Source organism: Pelophylax lessonae, assembly GCF_965119305.1.
Source record: "Pelophylax lessonae genome assembly, chromosome: 6".
Lineage (NCBI taxonomy): Eukaryota > Metazoa > Chordata > Amphibia > Anura > Ranidae > Pelophylax > Pelophylax lessonae.
The window spans coordinates 242586603-242610403 of NC_138773.1; the positions used below are offsets into that span (position 1 = coordinate 242586603).

The window sequence follows — 23801 nt, forward strand, 5'->3', positions numbered from 1 at the left end:
GCAGGTGGCTCAGATTGCCGCCCGACACCCGCGATCGTTCCCCACTGAGAGAAAAAAAAAAACGGTCAGCTGTTGCAAACCCAGCCAACCGTTCTTCTCCCTGGAAGACAGGTCTCTGATCATTTCACAAGCCACGCCCCCCCACAGTTAGAATCACTCCCCTAGGTTTAAATTTAACCCCTTGATCACCCACACTGTTAACCCCTTCCCTGCCAGTGTCATTATTACAGTAACAGTGCATATTTTTAGCACTGATTACTGTAGTAATGTCACTGGTCCCCCCAAAAGTGTCAAAAATGTCAGTCAGGGGTCCCGATCTGTCCGCCGCAATGTCGCAGTCCTGCAAAAAAAAAAAAAGGCAGATCACCGCCATTACTAGTATTAAAAAAAAACCCACAAAGAATAAAAATGACAAATCTTTCTCGTAGATAGTAGACGCAATAACTTTTGCGCAAACCAAACAAAATACGCCTATTGCGATTTTTTTTTACCAAAAACATGTAGCAGAAAACAAATTGGCCTAAAATGTTAAAAAATTATGATTTTTAGATTTTTTTTTGGGAATGTTATATAGCAGAATGTGAAAAATAATATTGATTTTTTTTTCAGAATTGTCGCTCTTTTTTTGTGTATAGCGCAAAAAATAAAAATCGCACAGGTGATCAAAATACCACCAAAAGAAAGCTCTATTTGTGGGAAAAAAAGGATGTAAATTTCGTTTGGGTACAATTGTCAGTTAAAATCATGCAGTGCCAAGTTGAAAAAAGTGGCCTGGTCATTAAGGGGGCAAATCCTTCTGGTCTTAAAGTGGTTAAACAAGATGAAGCAATCCTTCTGCCCCATAATGTTTAATATACCTAATTGTAGTAAGTAGTAAACCAAAGGAGAGACAACAGTATTCAATTCATTGACTAAAACTAAACGAAAATAAAACTTTAATTAGGTAAATTAACGAAAACAATGAAAAAAATAAATTCCAATTTTCGTCAATGAAAGAAGATGGGATTAAATTAGGAGGAAGGGACATTTATACATTTCAATTTCTGATTTCCTCTGAGCTCTGCCTGTCTGTTAAACCCCCAGCCCCCTGACTCTATCAGCAAGCTGTATTGGCTGAGAGACGCAGGCTCTCATCAATCCTTTCCCTTTCCTATTCAGTTCCACACATTACACTTATTCACACTATCTCTTAGGCATCCTCTGCTGGCCTTTTTTTTTTTTTTAAATTGGCAACACAATTCCATCTCCAGCCTATAATAGCATTTTAAAGTTTTAACATGCATTTCAGTATTGAACTACCACATAAGAAAAAGCTTAGTAGATGCCCCTACTTATTCTTAATATTTAGGGTTGGTAACATATTCAGGTAGTATGTGCAATGGCATTAAAGCGAATAGAATTTACAGTTTTTTTTTTTTTTTTTTTTTTTTACATTTTAAAGTTGCACTTCTGTTTGTCAAAAAGCAATATTTATAAATAAAACTATGTTTCATAAACCTAATGAGGTTATATATCACAATGGCGAAATCTGTGTATGTAGTGCATGTTTAAACCTTAATACCATAAATAATAACATGCTATTAGAATTTTACTCCAGGAGCATATAATAAATTTGGAAATTCTAGAGAAACACTTAAATAATGCATTACAATTTCCCTAAACACTGGAGATTTTAGTCGACTAAAATGCACTGGAGATTTTAGTCGACTAAAATGCACTGGAGATTTTGGTCGACTAAAATACACTGGAGATTTTAGTAGACTAAACAATTTTAATTATTTAAATATGACTAAAACTAAAAAATGGCATTTTAGTCAAGACTGAGTAAAACTAAATCTAAACTTGATGTCAAAATTAACACTGGGACAGTATGGAAATCTAAAACAATTATTGATGTAATGCAGAAGTAATACAATTTATATAGAAAGTATCACCCTTATTATGAGATTGTTTAAACTGCAAATTTATTTTACTACACTAAAAATTCAGTTTCAAATAAGCCAAAAATGATGGTAAATGAGAATAAAAAAATTGTTTAAAATCCCTAGTTATAAATTCATTCTGACATCTGCCTTGGTAGAACATTCAGCAACTGACCATAGACGGACAATGGTCCATTAAATGGTGCAAGAACTACCCATCAAATGCATGAAACTATATTATTTCACTTTTGTATAATTACTTAATAGGTGTGCTTTTTTCCCTTCTTATAGATACATTATGTGAACATTGAATATCAAAGGAAAACATATAAAATGGAAGATCTATATGTGCCAGGATGCATGAAAACCTTAAATACAGATTGGTCTTCACAGAGAGATGGGAAAAGTTTTGAAAGTTTTTTTAGAAATTGTAAAGAAAAAAAAATCTTTTTTTTTTCTTAGACATGGGTAAGCAATCTGCAGTAAGCCTTTCCTCGGTCTAACATGGCTGCCAATATAAGAAAAATCTCAGGGTAATCACTGAGTTTTGAAACCTAGGTTATCACATTATCAAAAATGCATGTTTGGAAAAGGTATACGACACTAAAAAGAAAGCATTAACATTATTATGGGAAATGTTTGTTTGGTCTGGTTGATGTTTCAATTACAAACTGGAAAAATAAAATTGAATTAATAACACTCCCTTAATTAAACACTATAAGTTAGAATGATCATACGCTATGCTACTGAACTGATTTATTATAGGTAGAAGAAGGCGGAAAAAAAAAAAAAAAAAGTGCCTGTCTTTTTGTAACTGCGGTCTGTATTATTGCTGCAGGGAATTTGTCCTGTGGTTATAGATGCAATTGTCCTGAAAATACTTCAAACAACTGCACACACAAGATGGAGTACATCAGAGCCACAGCGGGGTGTCCGGCAGCCAGCGTGCCTGCCTGCTCATCCACCTCAGGAAATACAGCAATTCCACAAGGAAAGCAACCAACTTGCGAGCAGCCACCAAACGGCCATTGCATATTTAATGAAGTCGCTCGCCAAGTGCTGGAAAACAGAAGGTGCTTGGAGTGCATCATTAGTTCTGTCAGAGTGATAATTTACACATCTATCTTGTCAAATTTTCCATGGTTTACACTTTTACTAGAATAAATCTAATGTGCATTTGATTAGCCGAGTGGAAATGGAGAAGAAGAGGGAGAGGAAAAGGGGCTGGCAATTTCCACGATTCCTCTATAAATGTATGTGATATAAGCACAAGTGTTTATCTGATATGTGGATTCCCTGAGGGAGTGCAAGAGCTTAACGTAATGCATGAACATAAATATGAACATATATTACACAGTGAGGGCAGAGTACCTAACCCCATTGCATTCAAAAATTAACCCCTGACAAAATAACTTTTTTGAAAATTACTCAGGCATTATTTTTTCTTTCAAGAACTGCCTTTACAAACTTTCTGAATTTTCTCAGAAATACAATTTTGCAGTGCAGGTGTGGAAAAATAAAAGGAAAGATGCACAGGATCAAAAGGAGAAGAAAAATAAAGCATGATTAAGAATTCTATTATGTAAAAAAGGCTAAAGAAAAATAGGCACCAGAATAATAACAACAGACTTATTGAAGAGCAGCTATCAAACTTTTAAGTGTTATAAAAATATATACATTTCTATCTTTAATATGTACACACAAAAAATAAATAAATAAATAAAAGGAATAGAAAACCAAGCTGATCTGACATCTATATAGACTGAGTCAAGCGCCTTCATGCTTTTGAGTCTTAATACATAAAATATACATACAAGTTTAGTAGATGATTACAGTCGCACCGGATATCCAAAAATGTACTAGCATATTTTTGATCTTTCAAAAAAAAAAAAAAAAAAGAAAATTTCCTTTTTTTACAATTTCACAAATAAATAGTTTAGAAAGTGAAAGTTACAGCTTTGAAATCGTAAAATGTCATGTACTTTTAGGCCTGATGTATGGCTTTTGTGGTTCTCTCCCTCCATTAGTATTGTGATGCCTAAAACTAAAACAGGAAAGTACGTTTTGTTACCGCAATTACATCTAATTTGCCACAATTAAACATGAATGCTGCCAACAATCACACTGGACTGTGACTTCCATTTTATGTGAATTTGCACTTTCGGAGCAAAACTGTACTGATTCTCATATGTATAATAAACTTCTGAAACCTGAAAACCATCAAGCCTGGCTTTTGCCACTAGTTTTACAATCATACATTTCCTTTTTAATTAAATTGTTTCTCTGTAGGTGTACAGTATTATATATGTAAAAAGCCAAAATGTAAAAAAATATTCTTCCTTAAAATACATATCACAAATGATCTGGTAAACAAATATATACTGCTATTTTCTCACAAAACTGTTGCTATCAAAGCACGGACCAACCATTGTCTGACCATGCTTCCTGTATAATGCAGAAGCTACCAATAAAAAAAATCATATCAAAGCAAAACTTAAATAAAAAAAATCAAACTAGCCCTGGTTTTCTGTATCTTTCTCACATGTTAGTTCACTGTTTGAAAAGAAAAAATATATTCAGGTGAAAATGGGATTTTGACTTACCATAAAATCCATTTCTCTGATGTAACGGACACAGCTCCTGTCATTCTTGACAATTGGGTTATACTGTCCCCTACAGCAGTGGTCCTCAACCCTGGTCCTCAGGGCCCACTAACAGGGCAGGTTTGCAAGATAACTAATAAAAAACCAGGTGATATAATTTGCTGCTCAGTAAATGCAGTACTGTAGTCTGCATCTCCCCAAGGTAATACTTAAAATCTGGCCTGTTAGTGGGCCCTGAGGACCAGAGTTGAGGACCACTGCCCTACAGGAATAGGATACTAGACAGAAAAAAAATTCTGGCTACATCCATGGGCAGTCCCAGGGGGTATACTCCCTCTCCCTGCTATAGTCACTCAGTTTTGTTACAAGCAGTGTCAGAATTATAACTCAACAGAAGGGTGGGTGCTGTGTCCGTCAATGAACATCAGAGAAATGGATTTTACGTCAAGTCAAAAATCCCATTTTCTCTTTCCTTCATTGACGGACACAGCTCCTGTCATTCTTGACCATTGAGACGTCCCAAAACCGTGTTAAACATGAGGGCTGGAAAACAGCAAAAAATTCCCAAGGCTAAAATTAGCCAACCAAGCAACAGGGGCTCAACCAAAACAACTGGAGCCCATATGAAAAAAACAAAAAAAAACAACAAACCCTCAAAGAGGATCAGGTCCTCTTAAACAGCAGCCAGCAAAACCTTGCGGCCAAAGGAAGCATCAACAGATGCCAACACTTTTTGTAAAAGTGACCGATGACCAGGTGGCCGCCTTGCAAACCTGCGTCACTAACGCTTGATGATGGAAGGCCCAGGAGGCACTAAGCGCCCTAGTAGAGTGCGCCTTGACAGGTAAAGGGGAAACCCGACACCTGATGGAATAGGCCTGAACCACCGTCTGTCTGATCCATCTGGAAATTGTTGCAGAGGAAGCGGACAACATTTTGTGAGGTCCATCTGTGAGCACAAATAAAGAGTCTGGCTTCCTAAAAGACTCCGTAGCTGCCCGGTACACCCCAATTGCCCGGACCACATGCAAGGCAATTTCCTTTGGATGTTTAGGTCTGGGACACAGGGAAGGCAACACAAAGTCTTTATTCAAATGAAAGTCAGAGACTACCTTAGGAAGGTTTGATGGATAGGGGTGAAGCACCACCTTATCCTTGTAAGTCACCAGATAAGGTGAACAACAGGCTAACTCTGCCAGTTCCCACACCCTGCGTGCAGAGGTGATAACCACCAAAAAGGCCACCTTCTGGGACAGCGTAAGCGTAAGGGAGGCTTCTGTAGAGCTGACAGCAACAAATTAGGATCCCAAGGCGGCAGTGGAGCCCGCACTGGAGGAACCTAATGTCAGACACCCTGAAGAAGAGTATGCAAGGAAGGTTAAGATCTGAGCCACCGAGAAGGAGCGAGGATGAACCCCAAAAAACTCACACCACGCAATGTACGTCTTCCACGTACGATGGTAGATCTTCCTCAAAGTAGAGGCGAGGAAATCTCCCGACACAGGGATGCCACCACTGTTCGTATGAACTCAATTCGGAATTTCTGTACCCGGACAAAGCAGTTTAGCGCCTTGAGGTCCAGGATTGGAGGCGTTTTTCCTTCCTTCCTGGGGACTGAACAGGTTTGAGTGAAAACCCCGAAAACATTCTGAAGTCGGAACCGGGACAATCACCCCTTGAATGAACAGGTCTTGTATTGCCCCAAACAGACCCTGTAACCAGGTTCCAGGTTGGAAGGAAAAAAACCTTACAGGGGGACAAGAGTGAAACTCGATCCTGTAGCCGGACCGAATGACTTTGTGGACCCTCTTGTCATGTACCAGGAAAGTCCAAGGGTCTGGAAACCAGCGAAGATGCCCCCCTACCACCAATACAGGTGAGTGCGCACCTTCATGCAGAAGGAGCCTTGTCCGCGGGTCTGGAGAAGCCTGCTCTTGACTTGCCAGACCAGGTTTGTTTTGATCCGCAAGAGGATACTCCAAACAGGGGATCCCCACGAAAGGGAAGATCAGTCAAGGCCCTTTTAGAAGTCTGGTCAGCAGACCAGCATTTGAGCCAAAAGACAAGCCGAAGCACCACCGCCAAAACAGAGAGGCAAGCCATCTGAGGAGCTGCATCCAAAGAGGCATCACAGATAGACTACAGCCCATGGACCAGCTGGTCTGTCAGCTCGGCAAAGGCAAGGGGGAACTGTGCTCCCTCCAGGTCAAGGCGTAGGAGCTTAGTCCACTCAGTCAGAGTTTGCGACACCAGGGCAATGGTGAATACCGACCTGTCACGTACCCTACACTTCCATTACACAGCCTCATTACCGAACCAGCTAAGGCCAGGAACTCTTCAACCAAAACCATGGTTGTCTTGTTTAATCTGGAAAGCAGAGGGTCCACCACAGGTGGAAAAGTCCACTTCTTAAGAAGGGAATCCTCATAGGTGTAACGCCTAGTAAAGCACTTAGGAACCCCATGGGGATGCTTTGGTCATCCCCACTCTTTAGTGACAATTCTGCTTGAATAAGCAGGGAAAGGAAACACCTTTGCCACTCTGGATGGCTAGTGAGTGCCAAAAGGTACCTGCGCCTCCATTGCAGCTTCAGCTGCGTCCATCTTCAGGGTCTTGCGCACAGATACAATCAGTGCATCTATCAGTGCCTTTTCCTGTGTGGTCGCAGACGTGGAGCAATCATCCTCACTATCAGGGAATTCCAGACACATTGTCGCAGACCCAGAAGGGTGACCCACGTTCACAGCGGCCAAATCAGATTCAGGATCTGATGAAACAGATGAGGCAGGGGCGCTTTTTGCTTGCCCGTCGCCTCCACCCGGGACACAAGGGACTCCAGGACTGCCGTCACTGCCTCAGAGAGGGGAAGTGTGCTCCAAAGACTCTATGAGACACTAGGGGGACCCACAAAAAAGTGTAACACACTGCTAAAGGACAACCCCCACCGTGCTGGCAGCACCACCCGGTCGCCAAGCACAAGGCACAGAGCGATCCTCCGTAGAGTAGAGGACCCCACCAGATTCACCACCTGCCGACACAGGCTCCAGCAACCACTAGGAGAATCTGCACTACATGCGTGGCAATCAGGAAGCTAAATGATCCAGGAGTCAACACCAGGGGATAAGGAGGGGCTCCCACGGCCCACAGGGCTCCACTGTCATGGCCGCCGCTATTTGCAATAGCAAACCACAATAAAATGGCCATCGGACTACATAAACATGGCCACTGTGTATAAATGGCGGCACCAGAAGGTATACAGGGACCCAGAATCGGAAGCCTAGGCCTCAATGACAGATCCAGGCAGGAGGTGGGGGTCCTGGCAGAAGCCCCTACCAGGTACAACCCCCCCCCCCGCAGAGTCCATCGTTCCAGTCGCCGGCAGCGCACCTCCCCAGCCCCCATTGTCAGTTAGCGCCCTGCCCCAATTCCAGGCCAGTAACCAGACCACCCAAACAGCCCCAGTATGTGGAGGGGGGCAGACTCAGCAAAAACAGGGGGGGGGGTTAGCTACTCACCATACCAGGAACCAGGTGGGCACTTCTCCAGACAGATCCTCCTCTCCATCTAAATGGGGGGGGGGGGGGGTCAGGCTGTCGGCCAGGAGGAATGCTGCGACCTCACGAGATGTTTAACTTGCAGGGCCAGCCCCCGTCAAGTGGGGCTATGTCACTGCTGACGTAGCATAAAGCGGAGGCCTGCGCGCGATCGCTGGCGAGACTGGGGTGAACACTAAATGTAGACTATTTAGCCGTTGCCCAGTCCGGCATTTAAAAGTAGATCTCAGAGGAAAAATCCAGGAGGAAAAAATGTTCTATCTAAAAAAAGTTTGCCAGGACCAAAGATCCCACAGCAAAGAACTAGGTCCTTACTCCTAACTAGGCAGAAAAAAACGAAGTGACTATAGCAGGGAGAGGGATTATACCCCCTGGGACTGCCCATGGGTGTAGCCAGAAGTAGTAGTAGTCCTACTCCTGTAGGGGGCAGTATAAGCCAATGGTCAAGAATGGCAGGAGCTGTATCTGTCAATGAACAAAAGAGAAAGTTAAGTTTTATCTGACAGGGGATATATGATGTCATAGAGTTGTTCTAGAGTTCTTAATCAAATACCTTCCAAATGAATAATGGCTCACAATGAGGTTTAGTTAAAAAAAAAAAAATATTTAGAAAAATATTAGTCCATACTGAAATGTGAATTTCTGGCAAAAGAAAAAAAAAAACAAAAAAACAAACAATGAATGCATTTATGAGGTATAAGTACTTAAAATGGTGCCGGTACAAATGTCTTATAATACTGATACAGACACGGTAAACCTAGAAGAGGAAGGTGCAAGTTTTTGAGTCACTAAAAATATTCTGGCAGTGAATATACTGATAAGAAAGAGCAGAGAGATGACTGTCAGTGTGATGCTTTTCCATCACTGTCCAATCGGTAGGCTGGGTGAGTTTTTTTTTTATCATCTGGCCAAGATGTGGCGCTTTTGCTGAAGTGGAGGATCTTAGAACCGGCTAGCTATACAGAATGACAGATTCTTTGGCAGGTAAAACAGTTTCCATGTATGAAAATCAACTGTGCAATTAGCGGCTTCAAAATATATTCTGGTTTCATATATTAGAACAACTAAATGTTTGCTAATATTTTGTAGATCATAATACATATCAATCAAAATATAACAAATGTAGTAAAATAGGGATATCCTGGAAAAATGAATTTAAAAAGGTTGGCAAAAAATTGCAGGAGTCACTTTTCAATGGGCGCTAATAAAATTGCCAACCTGGAGGGAACTAGATTATATGTCAAGCAGATTAAAAAAGCAACAGTAAGTCAATTTAAATATGCTCAGAATAAACCAAGCTCCATAGGCTAGGTCTAAGATTTCTATCAAGTTCGTAAATACCGGCTAAAACTGTAAAGGAAAACTACACAAAAAAAAATGTTAAATCAATATGTTCACAAGGTGTGGTGTACAATGAAAAAAAAAACACAACAAATTGCAGAAGGCTGTTTTTTTTTTTTTTTTTTTTTAATTACACAAACAGCAATAAATACAGATTACTTAAACATTAATTTATCTTCATTGCACTCTTGAGCAAAAACCACTAGGGGGAAAAGGGAACATTACTTTTATTTCAGGCCTATTTATTATGATACCCATTGATTACATGCCAATGATTAGAAGTCCCAGCCACGACTAACAGATCAATTGTAACTATTCATCCAAATGTCAAAGGTCACATATCTGCAATTAATATCCTTAGAATCTGGTCATTTCTTAATAGGACTCAAACACACAATCCATAAAGTTACATTACTCTGTTTGAAGGGGATTGTATAGTGTTTTTGTTCTGTGCATACATCACATCTGCATGTCCCCAATTCTACATCTTAAACGGAGTGTGATAGAATGGTGAAGGATCAGATTCCCTGCTATCCAGGACTTCAGCTGAAAGATCTCCCACATTACATCAGCATGTTCTGCCTTACTGTGTAGTCTCAGATACATTTCACGTACCGAACATGCATGCCCTATGCATTCTTATTCCCAAACTTTCTTAGTATCAATAAAAATCTCAGTTGAAAGGGTGAAATATATATATTTTTTACTTTTTTGATGTTAACAAATCACTATTTTGGAAGATGAACTACAGATCCAGAACCACTGGCTTATAAACCCTCATCGTATTTGGTATGTTGCTACAACTCCAGGCTGTGGAAATTAGTACCAATATTAGGTCAGAAATCTTGGTCAATCCTAATAAAAAAAGCTTCTGATAAAATATACTAAGTTTCCCTATAAAATATTGAAAATTCTTCAACCTCCATGTTCAAACAAAATAACCTAGTCTTCATCTTACTATCTTATAAAGGGACTAGCTAAGCTCCAGCTATCAAAGCATCCATAGTCCACCTTTTAAATTAAAAGGGACCAAACAAAGACCCTCCCTCTATTTCACCCAACATGCTTTGCCAGAATAAATCATGGCTTCATCAAAAATGCAAAACATAAATAAAAGTGCTCAATGTGCTTCTGACCCCTAAATACAATTTTTAAATAAACCAAACTTTTTGACCACCCAGGGTGTGGTCTGCCCAACTGCCCACAGCTTCCGGTCACTAAATAAAATGCTTAGCTTACAGTCTTGTTTACACCTTGCTTTGGCTTTGCTTCAAAAACTATACCCCATGTCACCACATTGGTGTTTCACAGGGTCTCCAAAGCCTCAACAGAAGTCTATGACAAAGCTCGCTTACATCATCTGCAGCTTTTGAGAGGCTTTAGCTTCTCTTTATTTTGGAAGTATTGCAGGCATTAGAAATTCCAGGATGCACCGTAGAGCTGCACGATTAATCGTAACAGAATCGAGATCGCGATTCACTCCCCCTGACGATCTTAACATGACACTTGCTCGATTCTTTACATAGCTATGAGGGAGCAGCTGTCAAAAAAAAAAAAAAAAAAAAAGCCTCCCGCAAAAGCCTATCAGCATTAGTCTCCCACTGAATTGTAAACACAAATGATTACATTGTATCTTTTCTTTCCCTCTGCCGGAGGAAGGAAGTTTAACCTCTTAAAGACTAAACCTTTTTCCTACACTTGCTTGCAAGTTAAATCAGTTTATTTTTCCTAGAAAAGTAGTTAGAACCCCCAAACATTTATATATATATTTTTTTAGCAGAGACCCTGCAGAATAAAATGGTGATTGTTGTAAATTTTTATGTCACATTGTATTTGCGCAGCAGTCTTTCAAACGCAATTAATACACTTTAATGAATAAAAAAATAAAAAAAAATAAAACAAAACCGTAAAGTTATCCCAATTTTTTTTATAATGTAAAAGATGTTACACAGAGAATCGTGATCTTTATTCCAAGCAAAAAAATTGTGATTCTCATTTTGGCCAGAATCGTGCAGCTCTAATGCACCGGGAAACCAACAAGCAAACAAGAAAGATGTCACATCAGAAATCACTTCCGGTTCATGTGTATATACTCTGGAAGTGTCTGGTGCAGACATTACATCTGCTGTGCAGCAGAAAGGTGAGCAGGGTCCAGACTGGAGCGGAGCAACCAGCAGACAGTACACGTTATGTGCAACATGGGAACACTATAGCAGAAGGTGAGCAGGGACCAGAGAGAGGACTCAGAGGGTCAGCAAAGCAGTCCCTGAGCAGAGCAAAGCAAAGCTTAGTGACTTGAGCAGGAGAAACTAGCAATCTCACATATGGTGCACAGCGTGGGAGCAATACAGTGGGAAGTGACAGGAGAGAGCGGAAGATCAGCAAACCAGAGGATAAGCAGAGCTGAGGGTTACAACTGAGTGAGAAATCAGCAGAGCTGGGGGTTACTACTGAGCGGGGCATCAGCAGAGCTGGGGGTTACTACTGAGCAGGGCATCAGCAGAGCTGGGGATCTGCTGAATGAGGATACTAATAAGCTAGGGATTTGCTGAACAGGGTACCAATGCGCTGGGGATCTGCTGAGCTGGGGTTCTACTGGGCCCCTTTAACACAAATCAAAACTCAGCACACACACAGGGCATTTGCCAAGCTTCATTAACCACTTTACCACCGGAGGATTTTGCTGTCTTACGTCCAGGCCACTTTTTGCGATTCGGCGCTGTGCGACTTTAACTGACAATTGCGCGGTCGTGCGACGCCGTACCTAAACGAAATTTATGTCTTTTTTTCCCCACAAACAGAGCTTTCTTTTGGTGGTATTTGATCACCTGTGCGCTTTTTACTTTTTGCGCTATAAACAAAAAAAGAGCGTTTATTTTGAAAAAATAACAATACTTTTAACATTTTTTTATATGAAATTCCCCCCCCCCAAAAAATGTAAAAATCAAATTTTTTAAAAATTTTTGGCCAATTTGTTTCCTGCTACCTAGGTTTGGTAAAAAAAATCACGATAAGCGTACTTGGATTGGTTTGCGCAAAAGTTATTGCGTTTACTAACTACGGGAAAGATTTCTGTCATTTTTGGTGTTTTTTTTTTTTAACGCGTAATGACGGCGATCTGCGATTTTTTTACGGGACTGCGACATTGCGGCGGACAGATCGGACCCTTGACTGACATTTTTGACACTTTTGGGGGTACCAGTGACATTATTGCAGTAATCAGTGCTATATATATGCACTGTTACTGTAAAAATGACACTGGCAGTGAAGGGGTTAATTTTATTGGAGAGGGAGGGGTTAATGTATGCCTGGTGCTTACTGACGTGTGGGGGGGGAGGTGACTGAGTGACAGAAGGACAGCTATGCTGAACACTCCGATCTGTCAGTCCCTGTCACTTAGGAGATCCGCCCGCTCTGTTTACACAGGCGGGCGGATCTCCTCACTCGATTCCCCGACGTTCTGGGAAGAGCGGCGGCGATCGCTGCTGCTCCTCCCCTGGCCCGACTCCCGCTGTGACTGAAAACCGCGGGAGCGCGCCTCCGGGGGCGCGCGAGCGCCGCCTACAGGGGGAGGAGTCCAGGTAGACATAGGTCTACGTCGCTGGACGGGAACGAGCCACTGTGCCGCAGTAGCAGCACAGTGGCTGGGGCTAAAGTGGTTAATGCAGGGGTTCTCCCCCCCCCCCCTCACAAAAAAAATGAAAAGTCAGCAGCTACAAATAGTGTAGCTGCTGACTTTTAATATTAGGACACTTATCTGTCCAGGGAACCCACAATGCTGGCACCCCAGTGGATTGGGATCCGCTCTTTGGTGCTGCTGCTACCATTCATGGTAAGGGAAACCGTCTGTAAAGCCTTTCAGCTTCACAGTCAATTCTCTACTGCGCATGTGCGAAGCGTGCTGTGCTTTATAACTGGCACGGCGATAGCAGGAGGATGGAGGGCCGAACTTTCAAGGGACCTTGTCGTGGCCGGGTCTAACGGAAGTGGTACCTGTTCTTCCCTCCCCCCGAAAGGTGCCAAATGTGGCACCGAGGGGGGGGGTTGATAAGCAGAGCTTCCACTTTTGGCTGGAACTCCGCTTTAAAGCATCAGCAAAGAATCACAGAAGCATCACCGAACCACCAAAAACACATAGAAAAAGCATGTTGAAGCAGTAGCCACTTTATTGTGTGTTGAAGTTGAAGCAAGTGTAAATGAGCCCTAAGGGAACTTTAGTAAGTGTTCGTCTACCTTTAAGTAATGTGCTGTGCCTCCTATGTATAATGTAGTGATAGGGTCACCTGAAAATTCACTATATCTGGTCTCCCACAGTACACTGACTGAACATGGACATGCAATAGTTTTAGTAAATATAAACTGCTAAATACCTTTTCTCATCAGCAGTATATAGCAGTCTTGAGATTTTTTATCAGTGTCTACTTAGGGCTGTAGGAGTTTTCATTCTCCTCTGACCCTCTGTCTGGGCAGTGCGGATTGGCCATGTGCTGATGACATGCACTCTCCCAAGAAAAAAAAAAAAAAAACAACAACTTTCTAGCAACACACACCAAACTGAGTATGTGCAGGTTGACTCCTAATGCTCTGTTCTATCAAGAGATGGGTTGGAGTCAGTTAAAGAAGAGGAGGATCAGAGAAGACAGGATCAAACAGCCTTTATACACAATGCATTGGAATAACCCCTTCGGTTCCACAGTGAGTATAACAAGCATGCTTTACTGCATATACACACAGATTTTACTGTTGTGGATTTAGTAACACTTTCACATTGAAGTACAGGTCCACGTTAAGCCTGGTACTAGGAGTCTTCTTAAAGGTGAGAGAGTTAAAGTAGATCCAAAGTATTATTCTCCATTTTGATAGATTAGGTAAGTGTTATAACCAGTCTTTTTTACCATCTATGTCCTACTTGAGAGATTTAACTTCACTTCCTTTCCCAAAGATACAACAGGAAGGGAGGAAACCTTTTCAAAGATAAATTCCCTCTCTGATAATTGTAAATGGAATAAAAGTTCCTATTGAATGTTCCTCCACAAAATTTACTCAAAAATGTTTTTTTCTCACTTTCGGTCCCACAAATAATGGTCAGCATGACAAATAGAGAGGGGTGTGTGTATTCTCTAGGGGGGAAACAAATCGTAAAAAAAAAGAACATGACAGTGGTTCTAAGCGCTTACATTTTTATCCAAAGCCAAAAAATTGTAGTCTTTAGATCCACTTTAATACAGTGCCTTAAAAAAAGTATTCATACCTCTTGAAATTTTCCACATTTTGTCATGTTATAGCCAAAAACGTAAATTTATTTTTCACTGGGATTTTATGTGATAGACCAACACAAAGTGACACATAATTGTGAAGTGAAAAGAAAATGATAAATGGCCTAAAAGCAAAACGCTATGTGTGAAACATTATGGTGGCAGCATCATGTTGTGGGGATGCTTTTCTTCAGCAGGGACAGGGAAGCTGGTCAGAGTTGATGGGAGGATGGATGGAGCCAAAGACAGGCCAATCTTAGAAGAAAACCTGTTAGTGTCTGTAAAAGGCTTGAGACTGGGGCGGAGGTTCATCTTCCAGCAGGACAATGACCCTAAACATACAGCCAGAGCTACAATGGAACAGTTTAGATCAAAGCATATTTAGGTGTAAGAATGGCCTAGACAAAGTCTAGACCTAAATCCAATTAAGAATCTGTGGCAAGACTTGAAAATTGCTGTTCACAGACACTCTCCATCCAATCGGACAGAGCTTGAGCTATTTTGCAAAGAAAAATGGCTAAAATTTCCCTCTCTAGATATGTAAAGCTGGCGGAGACATACCCAAACCACTTGCAGCTGTAATTGCAGCGAAAGGTGGTTCTACAAAGTATTGACTGAGGGGGGCTGAATACAAATGCACGCCACACTTTTCAGATATTTTTTTGTAAAAAAAAAAAGTTTGAAAACCATTTATCATTTTTCTATCACATCACAATTATGTACCACTTTGTGTTGGTCTATCACATAAAATCCCAATAAAATACATTTACGTTTTTGGTTGGAACATGACAAAATGCAGAAAATGTCAAGGGGTACGAGCACTTTTTCAAGGCACTGCATTTATGGCTGGTTTTGTATATTATGGTTTTCATGGTTCATACACAGTGGGGGGTATATGCATGGTCAGGAATGGGTCAATGCTATATTATGAGTTACCAAAACATTTGACACATTTAAACTGCTGTAATGCATCCTGCATTTGCTTTTCAGGTCCTGGGAGAGTGTGTGTGTGTGTATTTTATATATATATATATATATATATATATATATATATATATATATATATATATATTTTTTTTTTTTTTTTTTTTTTTACCATTCACATTTTCAGTGAGAAACCATATCCTGTTTCGGAATCACACAAGAATAGAGGGTACATTTATCATGAATACATTTGACCTTTATGTTTAAAGTCTAGATATTAAATTTCACTACTCCTGTGAACTGGAAGTGCCCCTTATGTAATCCTACATACTCCCATAATGGATATACAGGATCTTTAACATTTAAAAAGGAGAAGTTGAGCAGAAGAGGATGTGTCAGAAGAAACAAACCAACAAATTAGTTATTTCAGACTAAAAAGAATCCCCACACACAAGAATCAGGTTTCTGAAACTGCTCACACCATTTACACTGTTTTAGACACATAAAGCATTAGCAAGTTGAGAAAGCTTTTAAAATTGCATCTTGCAAAAACCGTATGCAGAGTTTTCGCAATACACAATTTAATGTCTTCCTATATGGATCTACAGATCTTTGAATTTTTAAATTTTTTAAATCTATAAATGGTTCAGAGGCTCTGTATTCGGATGTGTGCACCCGCTCCTGGCCTGCATGTCAAACTTTGACATACGCTTGTGTCAATGCCGGTGTTCCGTGAAAAAACCATACCCGTGAGAAAACCATACCCTCGTCACTTCCGGTTCCGCTACGGAGGGTATGGATTTCTCACGGTAGTTAAACTTGCGGCGGGTATATTAAAACACTTCTGGTGCAACATAAATCATGTCCTCTCCTATCGCTCTAACATCCCTCATCTCCGGTAATAAATATAAAAGCGGATCACGGATCCGCGATCGCCGTCACATTTACGTCTCATACACCCGCCGCCGCTTTTATATTTATTACCGGAGATGAGGGATGTTACAGCGATAGGAGAGGACATGATTTATGTTGCACCCGAAGTGTTTTAATGTACCCGCCGCAAGCATTAAATTTCACAGAGTGCCGTGAGTTTTTCCTAACCTCTGAGCATGCGCACTTCTCAAATTCTTTGATTGTCAATTAGGTATCCGGGGCTCTGAGCATGCGCACTGCTGCGCTGCTCAGCTGTTTCCCACAGGAAGTGACGATGGTATGGTTTCTCCACGGGGTATGGAATTCTAACGTTACACCGGCACCACTTTTATCGGCTGCCTGCATGCAGCTCCAGGGTGTATGCACACACTTCTGCTAGAAGCTCTGCATGGAGGATGGCACTAACTGGCCATCCGAACGAGCCCTAATGCTCGCCAGTAAAGAATGTCACGCTGACCCTGTCTGGCTTGTGGACCCTCATACTTCAAGACAAATTCAGAACAAACATGCAATTAATTCCTGACTTTTCATGATCTACATACCTGTAGATTATGGTACATAATATACACTACACATAAATAGATTGTAGTTTTGCCAATTCTGTTACTACACAGGGACGCTATAAACATTTTGATTAAGGTAAATGTTTTAGGTGCAGTACACAGCCAAGCATTTAGAGCATCAGTCCGATTTTTGGATCTAAATCCCCTTGCCTTTCTTTCTTCCTCAAATGTCCCTCTCTTTGGTCTGATGCATTAATGTCTATTAAATAAAAGGACCTTTAATATGCACTGTAACAACTATAAGTGTTATACTACACTAAAATGTTCATCCAACCAAGTTATTGCATTTTTAATTGAGGTGAAAAAAAAATTGCAGAAAGATTAAAAGCTGTAAGTAAAGAAACACAAGTTAAAAGGTGCATAAAGCTAAAGCCTGCAGGCTTAGATGAAGAATAAGATAATATTCACCTGACTTAAGTACATATATTCCTTTTTCTTTCTTTTTACAAAAATGTAGGTAAAATACAATATGGATAAGTGTAATAGAGTGCCACAGATCTCTATTTTTGTACAGGTAAAGCACCAATAAGTGTGTTATAAAGCTATAGCCAAAGGCTTAACCCTTAAAGTTATAAAAAGAAAAAAAAAATATTTCTTATAAAAAAATCTCCCATATATACACAGTATATATATATATATATATATAATAAAAAAATCTCCCATATATACACAGTATATATATATATATATATATATATATATATATATATATATATATATACACACACACACACAGTATATATATATATATATATACATATATATATATATATATATATATATATATATATATATATATATATATATATATATATATATATATAGTATTTTCACAAACACACATTGATGAGTAAACAAATGCATTCCCTTTCAACTTTGGGCACCATTTCACAAAAAGTATATTTGGTAACTGGAGAAAGTGCAGAGAAGGGCAACCAAACTGATAAGAGGAATGGAGGATCTCAGCTATAAGGAAAGATTAGAGGAACTGAATTTAGTCTCTCTTGAAAAGAGAAGATTAAAGGGGGATATGATATGTACAAATGCATAAGTGGTCCAAATAGTGAACTTGGTGTAGAGTTATTCACTTCAAGGTCATCACAGAGGACAAGATGGCACTCTATTGTCTGAAGGTCAAGAGATTTAACCTCCAAACATGAAAAGGCTTCTTCACAGTAAGAGCTGTGAAAATGTGGAAGACTTAAGAAAGGCCTGGATTCTTTTCTAAATGCACAGAATATAACTGGATACGGTTTATAATATCTATAGGTAAATTTGATACAGGGAATATCCGATTGCCTATATATAATATTTATAGGTAAAGTTGACACAGGGAACATCAGATTGCCTCTTGGGGGATCAGAAAGGAACCCCCCCTCCCCCCGCTGGAGCAAATTGGATAATAATTTATTAGGGGGGGTTTCTATTTGAGTGTGTTGTCTTTTTTTTTTCTCTGAATGGACTGGAGTCTTTTTTCAACCAGAATAACAGAGGTAATGAGATGTCGTATCTAGGAGTGTACCTAGACTGTTTTAACTGTACCCAGGCATGGTTCTCCCCCTTGGTCTGGTTCGCTTGTGTAGTGTGAGTAGTCGGAGCCATACATACAGAAGCAGGGATTACTGTGGTCTGGTTGGCCGAGATGATGATGCAAGTATGCCCAGGAACATTTCCTTTACAGCACAGTCTGAGTTTAGACCAATGGCAAGGTGGGAGGGCAATTGAACAAGGGCATGATTTGGTTCAACTGTGCTTAGAGGAGTACAACCTAAGTGCCACTTCTATGTCATTCACTTTTGGGGTGGAGTGTTTGTACCATCTGTATAAATTGTGACCTCTTGACTATAGACTTTAGCAGCACCTGTCACCACTGCTAAGAAAATCTCTGAGCAACTTCTCTACGTTAATCACCGATATCAAACTCTTTTCCACGTCTACATCTTCTGAGAGATCTAGCAATGACTGGTAGCTGTTACTAGAATAGGCAAATGCTCACATAATACTTTTCCTTTTGTAAGGGTGATAAAGAGAGGACCGATACTTAAAGTAAACCGGAGGTTTAACACAAGCCTCCACAGCGGCTTTAGTCATCTTCCGTCTGATCAAAAGACTTAGCTAATCATATTAATTTCCCATCTGGTGGGTAGTGATCAGGGGGACTTCGCTCCTGGCAGATCCACCAGAATGAATGTTCATAAACTTTTTCACAACCTCAGGTACCCTCATGTCCATTCCAACATATGGGTAATTGTCCTTGAACACCCGTATAGGCTTTTGACCCACAAAAGAGAACTTGGATCAAGCTCCTATATAGTAACCCAATAGCAAAGGTGAATGGACACCTCCCTGTTCTTATTCATATAGATCGAGGAACTAGACAAGGGTGTCCACTGTCTCCCCTGCTGTTTGATCTAGCCATAGAACCCCTCGCAGTTTGAGTCTGTACTACCTCTAGTATGTTAGTCCTTGCTATTGGGTCCCTAGAGGACTGCATATTTTTGTATGCAGATGACACCTTTATCTACCTGGTGGATCCTAAGGAATTCCTACATTGTTTACTAATTATAGCGGAGGAGTTTGGGGACTACTTGTGCTTCCACATCAGCTGAGAGAAATCAAACCTTTTTCCCACTGACTCGGCAGCCATTTCTGAGATTCATCCAAGTGCTCATCTACCAGTGGTTCAGTCTTTTAAATATCTTAGAGTTGTAGTACAATTACCTTTTCAATACTACATCCTAAATATTACCCTGCTAATTTCCTATTTACAGCTTAAAAATAGACAATAGATGAATCTTCCTGTAGACTTACTGGGGAAGGTGATCAAAATAATCTTTTTCCCTGAACTGTAAGGCTAAATAAGTGAAAATGTAGCCTTATAGGCCTTTGCTAACTCCCCTTGTAGGTTCATATGCAGAATTTTCAATTTATTTATAAAATTAACTCTACCTTTCTCTGCACAAACTGGCCCCTAGAATTGCTTGGATATATCTAAACTACCCATTTGTCTTTCCAGATTTTACATCTATCATTTGGCTTCCCAATCCATTCATAACAATCATTGGCCTAATCCCTCACCCCATAATGTCTGCACTTCCGTAGAAGCTGACATAGTGTCCTATGTATCTTTGCATATTCCTAATATACAACAGGTCCCCCTGGCCAGGAAAAATACTATGCACTTCCCTTTTGCTATTCCTTCATATTCAAAAATGTCTTCTGGATGACCACTGGCAGAAATCCCTCAACAATCCTCTATGGTCCAACGCTTCTCTTCCTGACCGCTTTATTATTTCTGATGTACAATGATGGGCTACTCGATGTATAAAATGTCTGCACCTTTTATATCACGCCCAGGAAATTAAGATGCCCCCCCAACTTAGCGAATAATCTAATCAGCCCACTAGCTATTTTTTTTACTATTAACAACTTTGCAATGCTATCCATCAGCAATTTGTATCTCTACAAAATCCACTACAAAATACCCCCGGTGAAAAGATGTTGCGTAAACCTGACACCGCTTAATTGATTTCGGACTACTATTTCACAATTTATGCTAAATCTAAGCCTAGATATTTGGAAGACCACCTAAATGGTCTATGCCAGAGCTTTAACTCACCGACCAGGAGAGGTCAGAATTAAAAAAAAAAACTATAAGAACTCTTATTTCCTCCTAAGACAGGGTCATCCATTTGAACTTTTGTCGTCATAGCCATTTTACCCCAGGCAGATTGCATAGACTAGGCTTATGTCCTAATGCTGATTGTTTTCAGGGTTGTGGAGCTACAGCGGATTTTCTTCACTGCCTTCTGGTTCGAGGTAAACACCTTTCTTTCCTCTGCTTTGGGTCTCCCCAATGTTTTACATCCTAAAAGTTGTTGACATGGTTTTTTTTAGTGACCTACAGGTTTCCAAACATGATAAATGATTATTAAGCACCCTTTATTTTTATATTTAAAAAAAAAAAAAAAATACTTGTAAGGGCTTGATCAATGCTAACCTCCCATTATATAAACAAACTTTGAGCTTAGAAAGTAACCACAGACCTTTGATAAAGTGCCTCACTGATGCATTGAGGCTTCTCACTCAAGCCTCTTTAGATCTGCAATCTTGATTATTTATGCTGCTTAATTGTCCTTTATGTATCACTGAATTTTCTGTGTAGTACCCTATATGTCTTCTTTACTGTATTTATATTAGTACAGTGCCTAATGACAAGAGAAACTATTTGTTGTTGGTCCAGTTTTCCAATTGTAATGCGCTTTCTTTTTCTTGAAAACGCAGTAAATATATTTTAAATTGCATAAAAGGGGTTTATTATCCCCCCCCCTCCAAGTAGCCTACAAAGCATTTGAAAGCTGCAGGTCTTGAGAATGAACTGTAGAGGTGCTATTCAACACCCTCAAACTTCTTTGAATACTGCAAGCCACCTGCCGCGGTGGAAGACGGGACTTGTAGTATTCCCATTCACAAATTGCTGTGAATGAATGATGCGGCTGTGAGGTTGGAGCCCTGCACAGCCATGCTTATTTTTAAGTGTGACAATGGGTGCAAGGAGAGGAACTCTTGCCAGGGAGGGGCGCTTGGAGCATGTTACACCCTAAATACAGATGAAACACGTAACATGCTCTAAAGGTGAACTTATCGTTTAAGGTTGAACGAACCCTAAAAGGATAACTGTACTTTAACAAATCATCGTCTTTTATATATCGAGGGACACCAAGCAACTTAGAAAATACAACCTCCTTGCTGGGTCTTTTTTTTATCATGCTATCATGCTTTGAGAACTAACATCACAGTCTTCAAGCACTTGAAAAATTGTATTTTTGACTTACCAGAAAAAAATCTATTTCTCTGATGATCATTGACGGACACAGCTCCTGATATTCTTAAACACTGGGTTATACTGCCCCCTACAGAAGTAGAACACTAGGCAGGAAAAAAGTCTGGCTATGCCTATGGGCAGTCCCAGGGGGTATATTCCCTCTCTCTGCTATAGGTACTCAGTTTTGTCACAAGCAGTGTCAAAGAAAATACAACTTTACAGGAGGGGTGGGTGCTGTGTCCGTCAACGAACATCAGAGAAATGGATTTTACGTTAAGTCAAAAATCCCATTTTCTCTTTCGTTCATTGATGGACAACGCTCCTGATATTCTTAACCATTGGGATGTCCCAAAGCAGTGTTAAACATGAGGGGTGGGAACAGCAAAAAATCCCCAAGGCTAAAAACCGTAGCCAACCAGGCAACAGGGCTCAACCAAAACAACTGGAGCCCATCTGAAAAAAACAACACACCCTCAAAGAGGACCAAGTCCTCTAAACAGCAGCCTGCAAAACTTTGCGGCCAAAGAGGTTTCCGCAGATGCCAACACTTTACAGAACTTTGTGAAAGTGTGCACTGACAACCAGATGGCCTCCTTGCAAACCTGCGTCACTGATGCCTGATGATGATGGAAGGCCCAGGAAGCACTGAGCACCCAAGCAGAGTGCGCCTTGATAGGGAAAGGAGAAACCCGACCCTGATGGAAAAGGCCTGAATCATCGTCTGTCTGATCCATCTGGGAATGGTCGCAAATGAAGCGGACAACCCTGTTCTAGACCCATCCGTGAGCATAAAATAGTCTGACTTCTTAAAAGACTCCATAGCTGCCAGGTACACCCTAATTTGCCGAACCACATTCAAGGCATGCAAGGCAATTTCCTTAGGATGTTTTGGCCTGGGACACAGGAAAGGCAACACAATGTCTTCATTCAAATGGAAATCAGAGACAATGTAAACAAGAAAATCCCCTGAAAAATCTCAACTGTAAACCGAAAGCACCAAATTGAGGTCCCAAAGCGGCAAGGGAAACCGCGCTGGAGGAACCAAATGGTGAACATCCTGAAGAAGGTAAACACCAGGGAGTGTGTGGCCAAGGTTCAATGAAAGAAGACTGCCAAAACTGACACCTGACCTGGCCTTTGATGGTAACTCAAGGCAGATTTCTGTTTAACCCCCCCCCCCCCTCCACCCGTGAAGGAAGGTCAAGATCCGAGCCACTGAGAAGGAGTGAGGATGAACCCCAAGGGACTAGCAGCACGCGATGTACGTCTTCCACGTACGATGGTAGATCTTCCCAGAAGTAGATTTCCTAGTGTTCACCAGCATTGGAATCACTTATTCAGACCAACCCCTATCCTTCAGTACCGGGCTTTTAAACAACCAAGCCATCAAAGCCAGCGACTGTAAAGCAGGGTGGAAGATTGGCCCTTGGGACAACAGGTCTTCCCTGAGAGGAAGATTCCAAGGAAAATCGGCGATCAGTTGCACCAGATCGGCATGCCAAGCCCGGCGAGGCCACCAGATGACTGGAATCCCTTCTGCCTCGATCCTGCATAGAAGTCTGAGCAGAAGCTTGAGTGGAGTGAAGGCTTAAATAAAGCTATACTGACCCCACGGGGCCACCAGCACGTCTGTGGTGTCCACCAGAGGATCCCACGACCGAGCCACAAACCTCTGCACCTTTCTGTTGAGCTGAGACGCCAATAGACCCACCACGGGGGTGCCTCTCCGAAGACACAACTGATGAAAACACCTCCGGATGAAGAGACAATTCCTCCTGGTCCAACGCCTGTCGACTGAGGTAATCAGTCTGACAGTTTTCCACCCTGGGAAGGTGTACGGCGCAAAGGGTTGGAACGAACATTCTGCCTACCTGAGAATGC

The 23801-nt window shown here is 40.9% G+C and overlaps 1 protein-coding gene across 1 annotated transcript in view; it reads right to left on the reverse strand.

The window, feature by feature from the left end:
* AGPS (alkylglycerone phosphate synthase) overlaps nt 1-23801 on the reverse strand; it is a 386322-nt gene that overhangs the window by 11146 nt on the left and 351375 nt on the right. The window lies entirely within an intron of this gene.